Source organism: Scyliorhinus torazame, chromosome 14 (genome assembly GCF_047496885.1).
Source record: "Scyliorhinus torazame isolate Kashiwa2021f chromosome 14, sScyTor2.1, whole genome shotgun sequence".
Taxonomy (NCBI): domain Eukaryota; kingdom Metazoa; phylum Chordata; class Chondrichthyes; order Carcharhiniformes; family Scyliorhinidae; genus Scyliorhinus; species Scyliorhinus torazame.
In genome coordinates, this window is record NC_092720.1 from 119,955,359 (window position 1) to 119,969,487 (window position 14,129).

Below are 14,129 nucleotides of genomic sequence, written 5' to 3' on the forward strand. Positions count from 1 at the left end.
TCCCTACTTGATAGCTCAGTTATATATTTGCCAACAACTTGCATTTGTGTCGCATCTTTAATGTAGAAAAGATGTTCAAATACATGGATAGGTCGGGGATAGAGGGATACGGCACAAGGAAGTGCTGAGAGTTTCGGCCAAGGTTGGTATCATGACTGGTATAGGCTTGGAGGGCCGAAGGGCCTGATCCTGTGCTGTATTGTTCTTTGTTCTTTATTCTTCACAGAGACATAATAAAGAAATAAAAAAACGATTACCAAAGGAGGGGTATAAAAAACATTTCTTGATTGGACTTTCCTTGTGAAAGTTGCATTTTGAGGGGATTACTAATGCATGTGACTGGATGAGTTATTTAGAAAATATTGAGTGACAAATTTAAATAAACAGGATTTCCAATTTTGTTAGCTGATGTTCAGTTGGGCTTTGTGGTTTCACACATCTGCAGAGGGCTATGTTACTTTGCCCCAATATCTGTTTCGATCTTACCTGAAATATTACAGAAATGTTTTTCTCTTCTGTGACTTGACTTATAACAACATACTCAAAAAGCTGTGAAGCTTGTGGAACAGCCCCAGCTTTAAACTGCTTTCACAAGTGGGTTGTGTTAAATGGAATTTCTGGCTCGTGTGTCAGAAGCTGTCGTTTACAGGCATGCTTGTGTTGTGACGACATTACTGATGGAGCTGAGCACTATTGAAGATTTAGTTCTCCAAGGTTTCTGATTTGGGCCTATGAAATCAGGATCTTCTAAAATAACACATGATTTATGAAGGTCTCGGGGAGGCAAGTAGCTCTCAATGGCACAACTGAGAGGTCAACTTTTAACATTGTTACCTCGCAGAGACCCACAAAAGAGCTGCAGTCAAATTGGGCTCCTCATTGCAACAGTAATTCTTAAATTACAGGAATTTTGAGTTCTTCTTTCACCTAAGACTTTGACAGCTTTATGTCGAGTTTTCCAGAGTGAGATGTTTTCGTCAAGATTCTGGCCCTGTGACTTCTTTATATAGTCATAGAATACGAAAGTCTAATTGGGAACTATTTTCTCCTGATTTGAAATGACAGGTTCTCATATGATGGGGCCAATAATATTCAAGGAATGAACACTTCATCTATTTCCTTGAAATCTGCCTCTTATAATTTCCACATCTATCATTGAAGAAAACAATTGCTAACTACCAATCTTGTTCCACGATGAACTCCTTGTTTAGAATTCAAATTTTGTAGCAACATTATAAATGCTTCTCCCTCGAGTCCAAGTTTTCCTGGTGATATGCCTATAGGAGTTAGACTGTGTAGAAACTCTAAAGCTTATAGATCGTGATCGTCTTCATGTATAGAATTTTTTAAAAAAAATTTAGAGTACCCAACTCATTTTTTCCAATTAAGGGGCAATTTAGCGTGGCCAATTCCTACTCCACAAATCTTTGGGTTGTGGTGGTGAAACCCATGCAGACACGGGGAGAATGTGCAAACTCCACACGGACAGTGACCCAGGGCCGGGATCGAATCTGGGACCTTGGCGCCGTGAGGCAGCAGTGATAACCACTGTGCCACCGTGCTGCCCCTTCATGTGTAGGATTAAGGCTAATGTATTCTTTTAATTCACTTGACTACTTTTCTAAAGATATTTATTCAAATCGAGTAAATCCTCATTTCTCGCACAAAGAATGGCTTTTGAATAATAAGTTATATCAAATAACCGTCCTGCCTTTTTGCTTCACTTAATTAGTTCCATTATCATATCCACCCCCTCCCCTGCCATCCCCTCTCTCACATATCATTCCCATCACGTGTGATTTTATTTCCATGCCATCCCTCATGCCATCCCCATCTCATTCCTTCCACCTTTCCCATGCCATCCCCATTCTGCCCATTAATCCTGTCCCAACTCTCAAGGAAATGATCTCGCCAGCCGTGGTAAATTGGTTTTTGGGCTCCCCTCATACTTCACTGTTTTTGTTCTCCACCAACTTCCTATCCCATCCCATTGCTGCCACTGCCATCCACTGTTGGCAGCTGCACAGTCATCAGTCAACCTTCAATCCCCCACATGTTGTTGCATGTACCATGCACTGCACATCAAATAAACCCACAGACACTTCCTCTTAAAATAAACTATTTAAAAAGTCCAGACATACAAAAACTGACTATTATTATTATAAATGGTAAGCAAAGGTAGATCTAGAACAATACTTCACTCAGAACAATGGCAATAAGAAAGTCAATAGGAGTAGAAACCAGTAAAGGAACGATTTGAGAGTGATCTCCGGAAGTATTTCTTTACTCAACATGTATGTCAACCCAAAATATCAGAAAATATTGATCTGAAAAGCTAGCACACCTTTGAAGAGTTGGGATCCCAAGAACAACCCTGCATATCAAAACAAATATTAAAGACAGACAAATACAGCAGGTGGAATCGCCCAAGAAATGAAGTGTCATTTCAGGCACAAAAATCGGTGCAAATTACTTTGCCGATCCAGTGCAATTCCCATTGAGGTCTCCAAGCACTTTGTCATTTTTCTGGAGGAGAGGCACTCGTATTGAAAGGGGTGGGGCCTAAACAGGCCAACAAGCCTGGCTTCACAGAGATCGGGCATGCCGATCTCGAAGTGACAGTAAGGGTCCACCTCCCAACATTGTCGGCACGGGACCTCAGTGCACCCCCCCCTCCCCACCACCACCTTCCATGCCGGCATCAACCCCTTCTCCCCCCGCATCCTCCCACTGCCCCATTCCAAGTTGGCACTTCCAGAATGCCACTGACATGCCCCTGACCACCAGGGGACTGCAATGTGCTAAGAGCCCCCAGCATGGCTATCACGTCAGGTGGTGGAGAGCAGTACTGATTACTGCCAGCTTCACGTTGCGCCAACAGAATGGAAAAAAAGCGGGAGCCAGTAGTATTCAACGTAAAACTGATTTTCAATATGTGAGCTGCTTTTTAACATGCTAAACTGGTTCATGCTCTTCGAGGGCATGAATCTAATCACCATAGAACCATAAATTCCCTGCAGTGCATAAGCATGCCATGTGGCCCATTCAGTCTGCACCAACCCTCTGAAAAATCACCCTAACTATGCCCACTCTCCTGACCCATCCATCGAACCTGCATATCTTTGGACATTAAGGGGCAATTTTAGCATGGCCAATCCTGCACATCCACCTAACCTGCACATCTTTGAATTGTGGGAGGTAACCGGAGCACCCGGAAGACACATACGCAGACACAGGGAGAACGTGCAAATTCCACATAGACAGTCACCCAAGGCCAGAATTAAACTCGGGTCTCTGGCTCTGAGAGGCAGCAGTGCTCATCTGCCGCCAGCTGCATGTCAGATTCAGTGGATCAAGAGCATCGTGTAATGTTTGGCACCCGGCGCATAACTTCTTTTGGGACCCTCCCACTATTCTACCGCTATAGTGGGATTTGCACTGGGCGCAATGTGGCCGTAACAATCGCCCCTGGAGATTATTGGATCTAAGTTTGCTGATGAAAGCAAGGTGTAAGCTCTGACGAGGACTAAAAAATACATTGACAGGTTAATTGATTGGGCAAAAGTTTGGCGAATGGAGTATAATATAGCGAGTATGAGGCGGTTCACTTTGGTAGTATAATAGTTGCGCACGACAGACTTCGTAAGGAACACAATAATAATAATCTTTATTAGTGTCACAAGTAGGCTTACATTAACATTGCAATGAATTTACTGTGAAAATCCCCTAGTCGCCACACTCTGGCACCTGTTCGGGTACACAGAGGGAGAATTCAGAATGTCCAATTCACCTAACAAGCACGCCTTTCGGGACTTGTGGGAGGAAACCGGAGTATCCGGAGGAAACCCACGCAGACACGGGGAGAATGTGCAGACTCCGCAGACAGTAACCCAAGCGGGAATCGAACCCAGGACCTTGGTGCTGTGACGCAACAGTACAACCACTGTGCCACCAAAAAGATATTTATGAAGAAGGGAAAACAGCACAGAGACTAGCAGCTCCTGGTTCCCCTGGAGCAGTCGTTCCCCGGCTTCTTCAGTCCACACATGCTTACTACATGGCTTCCAGATGTATTCTGCCCAAGACAGGACTCCACCCTCTGGGGTGATGCCCTGCACTCGGTCCCCATTGGTCTCCCAAGCCAGCTGAGCCTCTTCTGCTGTTCTGTTTTAAAGGGACTGACATCACAATCACTACATCTACCAGAGGTGGCAAGAATAGAAAAGCCAAATATTTTTCTAAAAGGCGTGAAGCTTGTAAATGTTGATGTTCAGAGAGACTTGGGTGCATTCTCAAACGAATACAAAAAGGTTGCAAGCAGTTACAGCAAGCAATTAGGAAGGCAAATGGCATGTAGGCCTTCATTGCAAGGGGTTTTAAGTACAAGAACAAAGAGGTCTTCTTACAGTTGATGATGTGGAGATGCCGGTGTTGGACTGGAGTGGGCTGATGAAGGAGCTGTGCTCCATAGGACCATAAGACATAGGAGCAGAATTAGGCCACTCTGCCCATCGAGTCTGCTCTGCCATACAATCATGGCTGATATTTTCTCATCCCCATTCTCCTGCCTTCTCCCCACAACCTAGTAATTCAAAACAAACCTGTTGGACTTTAACCTGGTGTTGTAAGACTTCTTATTGTTCTTACAGTTGTACAGAGCTTTAGTGACACCGCACCTGGAATGCTCTGTGCAGTTTTCATGGAATCCCGACAGTGCAGAAGGAGGCCGATCGAGTCTGCACCGACCCTCTGAAAGAGCACTCCATTTAGGCCCACTCCCTCGCCCCATCCCCGCAACTCCACCTAATCTTTTGACACTAAGGGACAATTTAGCATGGCCAATCCCCATAACCTGCGCACCTTTGGACTGTGGGAGGAAACCGGAGCACCCGAAGGAAACCCACGCAGACAATGTGCAAACTCCACGCAAACATTCACCCAAGGTCGGAATTGAACCCGGGTCCCTGGCTCTGTTAGGCAGCAGTGCTAACCACTGTGCCACCGTGCCGCCCCATATTTTTGGTTTCGATGTTTAAGGAAGAATATACTTGCATTGTGAAGGTTCGCTAGTTTGGTCCTGGAATGAGAGAGTTGTCCTTCGATGAAGGCAGAGTAAATTATATCTATACTCTCTGGAGTTCAGACCAATTAGAGGTGACCTCGTTGAAACATGCAAGGTTCCGAAGGGGTTTGACAGGATAGTTATTCAGAGTATTTCACCTGATTTGGGAATCTAGAACATGGTGGCGCAGTTTCAGGATTAGGGAACGATCATATAGGACTGAGATGAGGAGACACTTTTTCACTCAGAGGGCTGTCTATCCCTGAGGATCGTGGATGCTCCACTGTTGAATATATTTAAATATTGAATGTATTTCAGGCTGAGACTGACTGATTTTGCGCCTTTCAAGGAATCAAAGGCTATGGGGAGCAGTTGGGAAAGCGGAGTTGAAGCCCAGGATCAGGTTTGACAGGCCAAATGGTTGTCTCCTGCTGCTATTTCTTATGTTCCTATCTTTGTGAATGGTTACATTGTCTTTGTAACATCTGTTGCAAATAATCCCAGTTTTCCTCCACTTGTACTGGTGGCAACAGTAAGACTCAAAAGTGTAGGGGCTCCGGATAGAAGTCCCAGATAATGATTCTGATGCATTCAGGAAACTTCTCTCCTTCACAATTAATAAATTAAAAAATATATAAAAATAAAGATCCAAAGTGACATTTGGATTTTCCATAGGTGAACCACGACTTCAAACTCCAAATCATCACCCCCTTACTAGCCCAGATTACAAAGCCTTCCAACCTCCTCTCGACTCAGTTCAGAGACAACTCATCCTTTCGCTTTGCATTCTCTCCTTCTCCAGCTCTCCCAGTCCATATTGTACTTCCCTTCTCATCCCTCAGTTCAATCTGGCACTTTCTTCCTGTCCAACCAAGTTTAAACTGCTATTGTTTTGACCTCTTCCTCCCCCAGACAAATTGATACACCTCTGATCGTTCAGTTCAAATTGGTACGCTTTTCCCCTGCCCAGTCAGCCAATGCTGGCACTCTCTCTCATTATTGTTTACAGCATTAATTCTGCAATCTCCCATCTCCATCCAAAAGCACCCAACGATTCTCTCTTATATTCCCCAAAATGATACCTGGTACTTTTCCTTTCCATTTACCTAAATTATCAGCCACTCCATCGCCATTTCCCTCCTTTAATTTCCATCCTTTCCCCTTTTCCCACAAGAATTTCTAAAAAGAATATGCGGACCAATTCAATTAGATTCAGAATGGAGAGAGAGTGATCCATTTGCATTGATATTTTGTCAGCAAACATTGACATATAAACTGCAGCCCAAAACACTGCCTGCCATCTAAGCTGCTGCTGGATAGCACATCTGACAGAAAGAGTGAACAACATTTTTAAAAATGTATTCTTTCATGGGAATTTGGCGTTGCTGACAAGGCCTGCATTGTTGCCCATCCCCCGATTATCCATGAACTGTGTACAAGGCCATTTCAGAGCCAACCACATTGCTGTGGGTCTGGAGTCACATGCAGGCCAGACCAGGTAAGATGCCCTCCCCTGAAAGACATGCGAAGCAGATGGGATTTTACAGCAATCTGTGATACTGAGACTAGCTTTATATTCCAGATCTACTAATTGAATTCAAATTTCACCAGCTGCCATGGTGCGATTTGAGCCCGTGCTCTCAGAGCATTCGCCTGGGCCTCTAGATTATTCGTCCAGTGACATCACCATTGCGTAACCACCTCGGCAGGACAACGGAAGCATAATCTTACGGTTATTTAAGGCAGAGTGAGTACGATTCCAGGGTCATTTGAGATGCAAGAATTTTTAAAATATAATTTATACACTTGCAAACTGTGTAAACAGTGAAACATTGAGCATTTAAGGAATAGTTTTGCCACCTGAATGAAAATATTTGTCTATTTACTGTATAAAACAACATATGCACTCATAGTGCACAAAAGGCAATTAATCTTTCTTCTCTTGAATCCTTTTGCATATTGAGAAATGGTGTACCACACAAATCAGTTATTTTCCAACCAATGATTTTGCTTGAGACCTTCTTTTCCAGTTCTCTTTGATCATAAGACACCTCTCTCACATGATTGCAGATCCTCCCTTCCTTGTAATGCTTCAGCCCCCGAGACTCTCTCAACAGTACCACAAAGGTCGGAGACCTCCTTATTTTTGTACTGCGAGACTGCAGAGCCTGTTCCTAGTGCTCCCAGATCCCAGCGTGAGCCCCTGTGCCAATAAGTCAGTGCCCCACTACATGCTATAAAGTACTCTTGTTCTCATGGAACCTTATGGAACAGTGAGAAGTGCCAAGTGAAATAGATAAATAGCTGCCTGAATTTGCACTGATTAAAACAAAAAGACATGCACAACAGCCTGATTCCCGATTATCTTCACTGTTGATATTTTCATGAGCATCAGGGTGGAAATGGGTAGCATAACATAAAACTGATGTGTGGTCTGGCACATCCCCTGTACCATTCCATTGTAAAGATGTAAAGATACTTGTGATCTCACTCACCTCTTTGTTTTTCACTGGATCGGAGCCAGGATTACTGAGCAAGCAACTACCCAAGTTAAATAATCTAACCTTTTATGACGTCAACTATGTTCTTCAACATCTTAAAACATCTACTCATTGTTAAAAGGAAATTAACTGATGGTTGCCTGGTTTTGAAAAGATTGGTGGAGCACGGTATTAAATCAGCAAACCAGTGCATGGAAAGCTAGATAGCTGGGGTGTGGATTCACGCCAGTGTCCATAGGCATCCCCCGAAGGCTCAATCTCAGCCTTATTGTTGTGAGAAACGGCCAAGCTGAGGTCAATTGTTTTCCTGGAGTGAGGAAACACAATCAGGGGAGGGTTCAGCATCAAGCTTCCCACAAACACCTCTGATTGGTCAGTTTATCCACACAGTGGGATAGGGAGAAGTGAAGGGCGAGAGGAATAGGGAAAAGCCAGTGTCCACTTGCTCAATCTCTTGACTGTGAATGATACATTGCATAAGGACAGCATTGTGCAAAAAGCAAAGCGGCATGGTGGCCCAGTAGTTATCACTGCTGCCTCGCAGCGTTGGGGACCCGGGTTCAATTCCAGCTTTGAGTGACTGTCCTGGCTTGAGACCTCTTTAACCTGGGATTATCCCTCTCTCTGGATCTGTAAAGACTTAATTACCTGCAAATGCTCGCATTCAAAGCATTGTCTTGCATTTTTGACTTTGTCTATATGTATGTTTCTGGAACCTACCTCTTCATTCACCGGAGGAAGGAGCAGCGCTCCGAAAGCTAGTGATATCAAAACAAACCTGTTGGACTTTAACCTGGTGCTCACCCCAGTCCAACGCCGGCATCTCCACATCATGGCATCCCATTTATCACACTGGTAGTGCCACACAACACGATGGAAGATATTCTCAATGTGAAGAAGAGAGTTGGTCTCCACAAGAACTGTGTGGTGGTCACTTCTACCGATATTGTCATGGGCAGATGCATCTGCAGAAGGCAGGTTGGGGAGGATGAGGTCAAGTATGTTTTTCCCTCTTGTTGGTTCCCTTACTAACTGCTGCCGTTCCAGTTTAGCAGCTATATCCTTTAGGACCCAGCCAGCTCGGTCTGTGGTGACACTAGTGAGCCACTCTTGGTGATGGACATTGAAGACCCCCTCCAGGGTATATTCTGTGCCCTTGCCACCCTCAGTGCATCCTTCAAATGGTGCTCAACATGGCGGAGTACTGATTCATCAGCTGATGGTAGATGGTATTTGGTAATCAGCAGGTTTCCTTACTCATGTTTAACCTGTAACTATGAGACTTCATGGGGTCCAACGTTGATGTTGACGACTCTCAGGGCAACTCCCTCCCGACTGTATACCACTGTGCCGCCACCTCTGCTGGGTCTGTCCTGCGGGTTTGACAGGACATACCCAGGAATGATGACAGTGGTGTTCGGGACATTATCTGCAATGTATGATTCTGTGAGTTTGACTATGTCAGGCTGTTGCTTAACTAGTCTGTGAGGCAGCTCTCCCAACTTTGGCATAAGCTCCCAGAAGTTAATAATAACGACCTTGCAGGGTCAACAAGGCTGGATTTGGCATTGTTTCCGGTCCTTGGGTTGTTGTCAGGTGGTACGTCCGGTTTCATTCTTTTTTCGTGTTTTTGTCATGATTGAATGGCTTGCTAGGCCATTTCAGAAGGCATTTAAGAGTCACCCAGATTGCTGTTGGTCTGGGGTCACATGTAGACCAGACCAGATAAAGACAGCAGATTTTCCTCCCCAAAGGGCATTAGTGAACCAGGTGGGGTTTTACAACAATTGACAATGGATTCATGGTGATCATTAGACTTTTAATTCCAGATATTTTGTTGAGTTTAAATTCCACCACCTGCCATGGTGGGATTCGAACCCGGATCCCCAGATCATTAACCTGAGTCTCTGAACTACAAATCCAGCGACTATACCACTACCTCCCGACTTGACATATATAAAAAAACTTGAAAAGAGTCATCCATTAAGAAATTTCTCCGATTGAAAAATGGTCTGAAGTACAAGCTAATAGAAGTGTCAATCATCTATTTGCAAAAAGCACAAACCTTCAAAACCACTTAACTTGTGTCAACAAGCATTGTGAAATTGAGAGCAGAGATCAGAGAGCCTTCGAGCTTTACTGTCAGTAACACAACAGAAATCCATTGATGCTCATACGTTCAGTGTGAAATGTTGTACAATAGGCGATACAGTTGCCCGTGCAATGACAAGGAGATGCCATCACTCGAGCTGAAAGGTTTGCTTTTGTGAGGAGAGAATGTCGGGACTCTAGGGAGGAAACTGAGGCTGCTGGCACCAATGGCCACCTCGAGCTATTGCTTGCTTGGAATGACTGCTGGAGCTCTTACCTACATGGAAGAGCACAGCTCTCCTGTCCAGCACAGGCTTGATCAGGGCTTCAAGGGAGGAATTAGCAAAACATGGGACCTCCTTAGAACGGCTGCCCAAACCATTGTTGGCCCTCTGTTCTCCCTGCTCATCCATTTGCAAAGCCAATGGCAAACCCAGTCATGGCTGGTGTTTGCCTTTTAAATTATCCCTCTGTGCTCAGCTCTCACCTCTTGTTCGTGCCCAACACCCATAATTGGGTGCCAAACTTGCCTCTGGGCCAAGTATGGGGCGGCCACATTGAAAATTGCATCACGTCACTGCTGTTGGCACAGTGTAGGGTTGGGACTTGGCAATGTTCTGACTGTCGGGTTCCCAACTCTAATTTGAAAGAAAGAAAGATAAACTAATTTTAATTTATGCTTTGCCATGAGACCCGTTCTTCCATAATTGTTTTGATGCATTTTAATAAATGAGGGTGTGATGGGATGGCAGAAAGTCTGATAGACACTTCAACTTATCATCTTCTGTGCTGATAATGAAGGGCAAACATATAAACCACCAAAGCGCTGCCTGGATTGGATCATAGATTTCACATGTTTTCTCTCTTCTGCACAATAAATTATATGAATGCCTTTCTTTCCAGTGACCCAGACTCTCCAAGCAGTGCTTAACCTTACAAAATATTCACGCAAATCAAACAACTAAGTACAGTTTTACATTTCCTCTTGATCAATCACGGCCACCACATATATATTTCACTGTGGAGTAGTGTTTAATTGGAAAGGAGAGACAGACACAGACAGACAGACAGACATTTTGTGCAATTCTCACATTTGCAGATGATGGGCGGGATTCTCTGATCTCGTTCGTCCTGCCATTGTTCCCAGCAAGAACGGAAGATTTGGCACTCAACCAAAGCTCTATTCACTGCAGTGGAAACGGAGAATCTCAGCCACGGCTGAGGTCGGAGAATTCTGGCCCAAGCGCTACCACCAGTGGAGAATTGGGACCAACTCTCGCTCGTGCTAGGAATGAAGTTGACGTGCTATTCAACGATTCACAGCATTTATTATGAAATCTGAAGGGCCTGTACTGCGCTGTAATGTTCTATGTTCTATGTTCTATGTTCTATGAGGGTCAGGTTTCTCATGCCATGCAATGGCACATAGTAAATTTTTAAATGAGGGTCGGGGTTCGCGCTGGATGTGAGAGAGGCGGGACCTAATCTGTTTGACAGGACCCGCTCCTTTTGAGATCAAGTCGCCATTTTTTAAAGGGCACCCCAATCTCATTATTTTGTTTCAACCCCCATGGATCACCGGCAAGCACCCCCTTCCAATTGCTCTCAAGTGTGTCCCATCTCAGCTCCCCAGCCCACGTTTTAGCCCCACCATTCCCTCACCCAGTCCTCCCCTTCTGCCCCTGTCCCTTGGCACTGCCAACTGGCATCTTGCATTTGAGGAGAGGAATAGAGGGGAATAAACCCTCCCCACACTTGCCTCCAAAGTGCTGAGGGAGATCCTCAGGTCAGGGGATCTCTCTGGGATGATTTGGGGATCATTTGGCTGATCTCAGGGGATCAAATAAAATACCCATGAGATGACGGTATGTTTTCTCTTTAATGCGGTGGAAACCGTAGAAGTGGCTTTTTCACATTCAATTTCAAGCCTCTGTGCATGCTTAGAAGCCTAAAAGCTTTGAACTGCATTGTTTACATTCAATTTCATGAACCATTGTGTTTTAAAATCCTTTGATTGACAGATCGAGGCAATTTCAAAGGAAGGATTACCATTTTTTATTTATATAACTCTGCAGGGGCCTATTAACTCTGAAGTACTTCCTCCTTTGAGCAGCTGTTCTTTCTAACCACAGTTGTATTTAAAGAGGTAGTCTGAAGAGCTTCCTCGAAAGACCAAGTGTGGGGCACAGAACTTCCTGTCCAATAATGTGATTTAAATCAGGGTTAGAACAAAGAACATACAGTGCAGAAGGAGGCCATTCGGACCATCGAGTCTGCTCCGACCCACTTAAGCCCTCACCTCCACCCTATCCCCGTAACCCAATAACCCCTCTTAACCTTCTTGATCACAAAGGGCAATTTAGCCTGGCCAATCCACCGAACCTGCATGTCTTTGTACTGTGGGAGGAAACCGGAGCACCCGGAGGAAACCCACGCAGACACGGGGAGAATGTGAAGACTCCGCACAGACAGTGACGCAGCAGGGAATCGAACCTAGGACCCTGGCGCTGTGAAATCATAGTGCTAACCACCGTGCCACCCCCTGAACACCGCTGAATTGCTGGGCCAAGAGGCCCGCTGCCACCTGCGTACACCACTCCGGTGTTTACGCCGGCATCAACACTTGGTTTCAGGATGGTCGGGACTGGGAGTTAAATATCCAGGAGTATCAGATTATTCGGAAGGCCAGGCAGGAACGTCAAAAAAAAAGAAAAACTCAACCCTCCCCGCCGCATCCCTCTCTACCCTCCCACCCCCTCCCTCGTCTCCTCCCCTTCCCTCTCTTCCTCCCATTCCCATCCTCCCAACCTCCCTTCACTTCCCCCCCTCCCCGGGTCCCCTCCTCTCCCCTCCCCCCCCCCCCGTGTCCCCTCCCCTCCCCCCCCCCGTGTCCCCTCCCTCCCTCCCCTCCTCTAGGTCTATTCCCTCCCTCCACTCCTCTCCTCCTCTTTCCCCTTCCCATACCTTCCTTCGCTCCCTTCTCTCCCCTCCCCTCCCTTCCCTCCGATCTCCCTTCTCTCCCCTCCCCTCCCTTCCCTCCGATCTCCCTTCTCTCACCTCCCCTCCCTTCCCTCTGATCTCCCTTCCCCCATCTTGCCCTCTTCCCCAACATTCCCTTGCCTCTACTGTTTATATCGCGCTGCCATGTCACACTTATAATAATCTTTTTTATTGTCACAGGTAGGCTTACATTAACACTGCAATGAAGTTACTGTGAAAAGCCCCTAGTGACCACATTCCGGCGCCTGTTTGGGTACGCAGAGGGAGAATTCATAATGTCCAATTCACCTAACAGCACGTCTTTCGGAACTTTTGGGAGGAAACCGGAGCACCCAGTTAAAGAGGTGTTTGAACGTTCTTGCCGGGTCTGGGCGGGAAACTCGTCGGGCTAGCAGGAAACTTGAAACGAGTTTGTCGCCCGGCATGAAACTCGTTTTTTGCCTCCCACCCGATTCACTGGACCATCACAATTCCCGTGTTGGCTCGCGGCCCCGGAGAATCCCTATTATTTGAAATATCAGAAGTTATCTTTCAACAGAAACTTTGCTGTGCTGTACTAACTTTGCATTGAGTGTCAGTTGTGGCTCAGTTGGTAACATGCGCATCTCTAAGGATGACATTCTGAGTTCAAGTCCCACTGCAGATTGGGATTTGTTTATTGTCACATGGGCCGAGGTACAATGAAAAGTATTTTTCTGCAAGCAGCTCGAACAGATCATTTAGTGCATGAAAATAAAAGAAAAGAAAAAGAAAACACTTAAAAGGGAAACACAAAGTTCACAATGTAAATACATAGACACCAGCATCAGGTGAAGCATACAGGAGTGTAGTATTAATCAGGTCAGTCCATAAGAGGGTCGTTTAAGAGTCTGGTAGCAGCGGAGAAGAAGCTGTTTTTGAGTCTGTTCGTGCATGTTCTTAGATCTTTGTATCTCCTGCCTGATGGAAGAAGTTGGAAGAGTGAGTAAGCCGGGTGGGAGGGGTCTTTGATTATGCTGCCCGCTTTCCCCAGGCAACGGGAGGTGTAGATGGAGTCAATGGATGTGAGGCAGGTTCGTGTGATGGACTGGGCTGTATTCACGACTCTCTGAAATTTCTTGCGGTCTTGGGCCGAGCAGTTGCCATACCAGAATATGATGCAGCCAGATAGGATGCTTTCTATGGTGCATCTGTAAAATATGGTAAGAGTCAGTTTGGGCATGCCAATTTCCTTAGTTTCCTGAGGAGGTATAGGCACTGTTGTGCTTTCTTGATGGTAGCGTCGACGTGGGTGGACCAGGACAGATTTTTGGTGATGTGCACTCCTAGGAATTTGAAGCTGTTAACCATCTCCACCTCGGCCCCGTTGATGCTGACAGGGGTGTGTACAGTACTTTGCTTCCTGAAGTCAATAACCAGCTCTTTAGTTTTGCTGGCATTGAGAGAGAGATTGTTGTCGCTGCACCATTCCACTCGGTTCTCTATCTCCCTCCTCT

General features: G+C 45.6%; 1 protein-coding gene across 5 annotated transcripts in view; it reads right to left on the bottom strand.

Moving 5' to 3' along the window:
* Window positions 1–14,129, bottom strand: part of LOC140389974 (rho guanine nucleotide exchange factor 4-like) — a 636,618-nt gene that overhangs the window by 413,010 nt on the left and 209,479 nt on the right. The gene's annotated exons all lie outside the window — the stretch shown is intronic.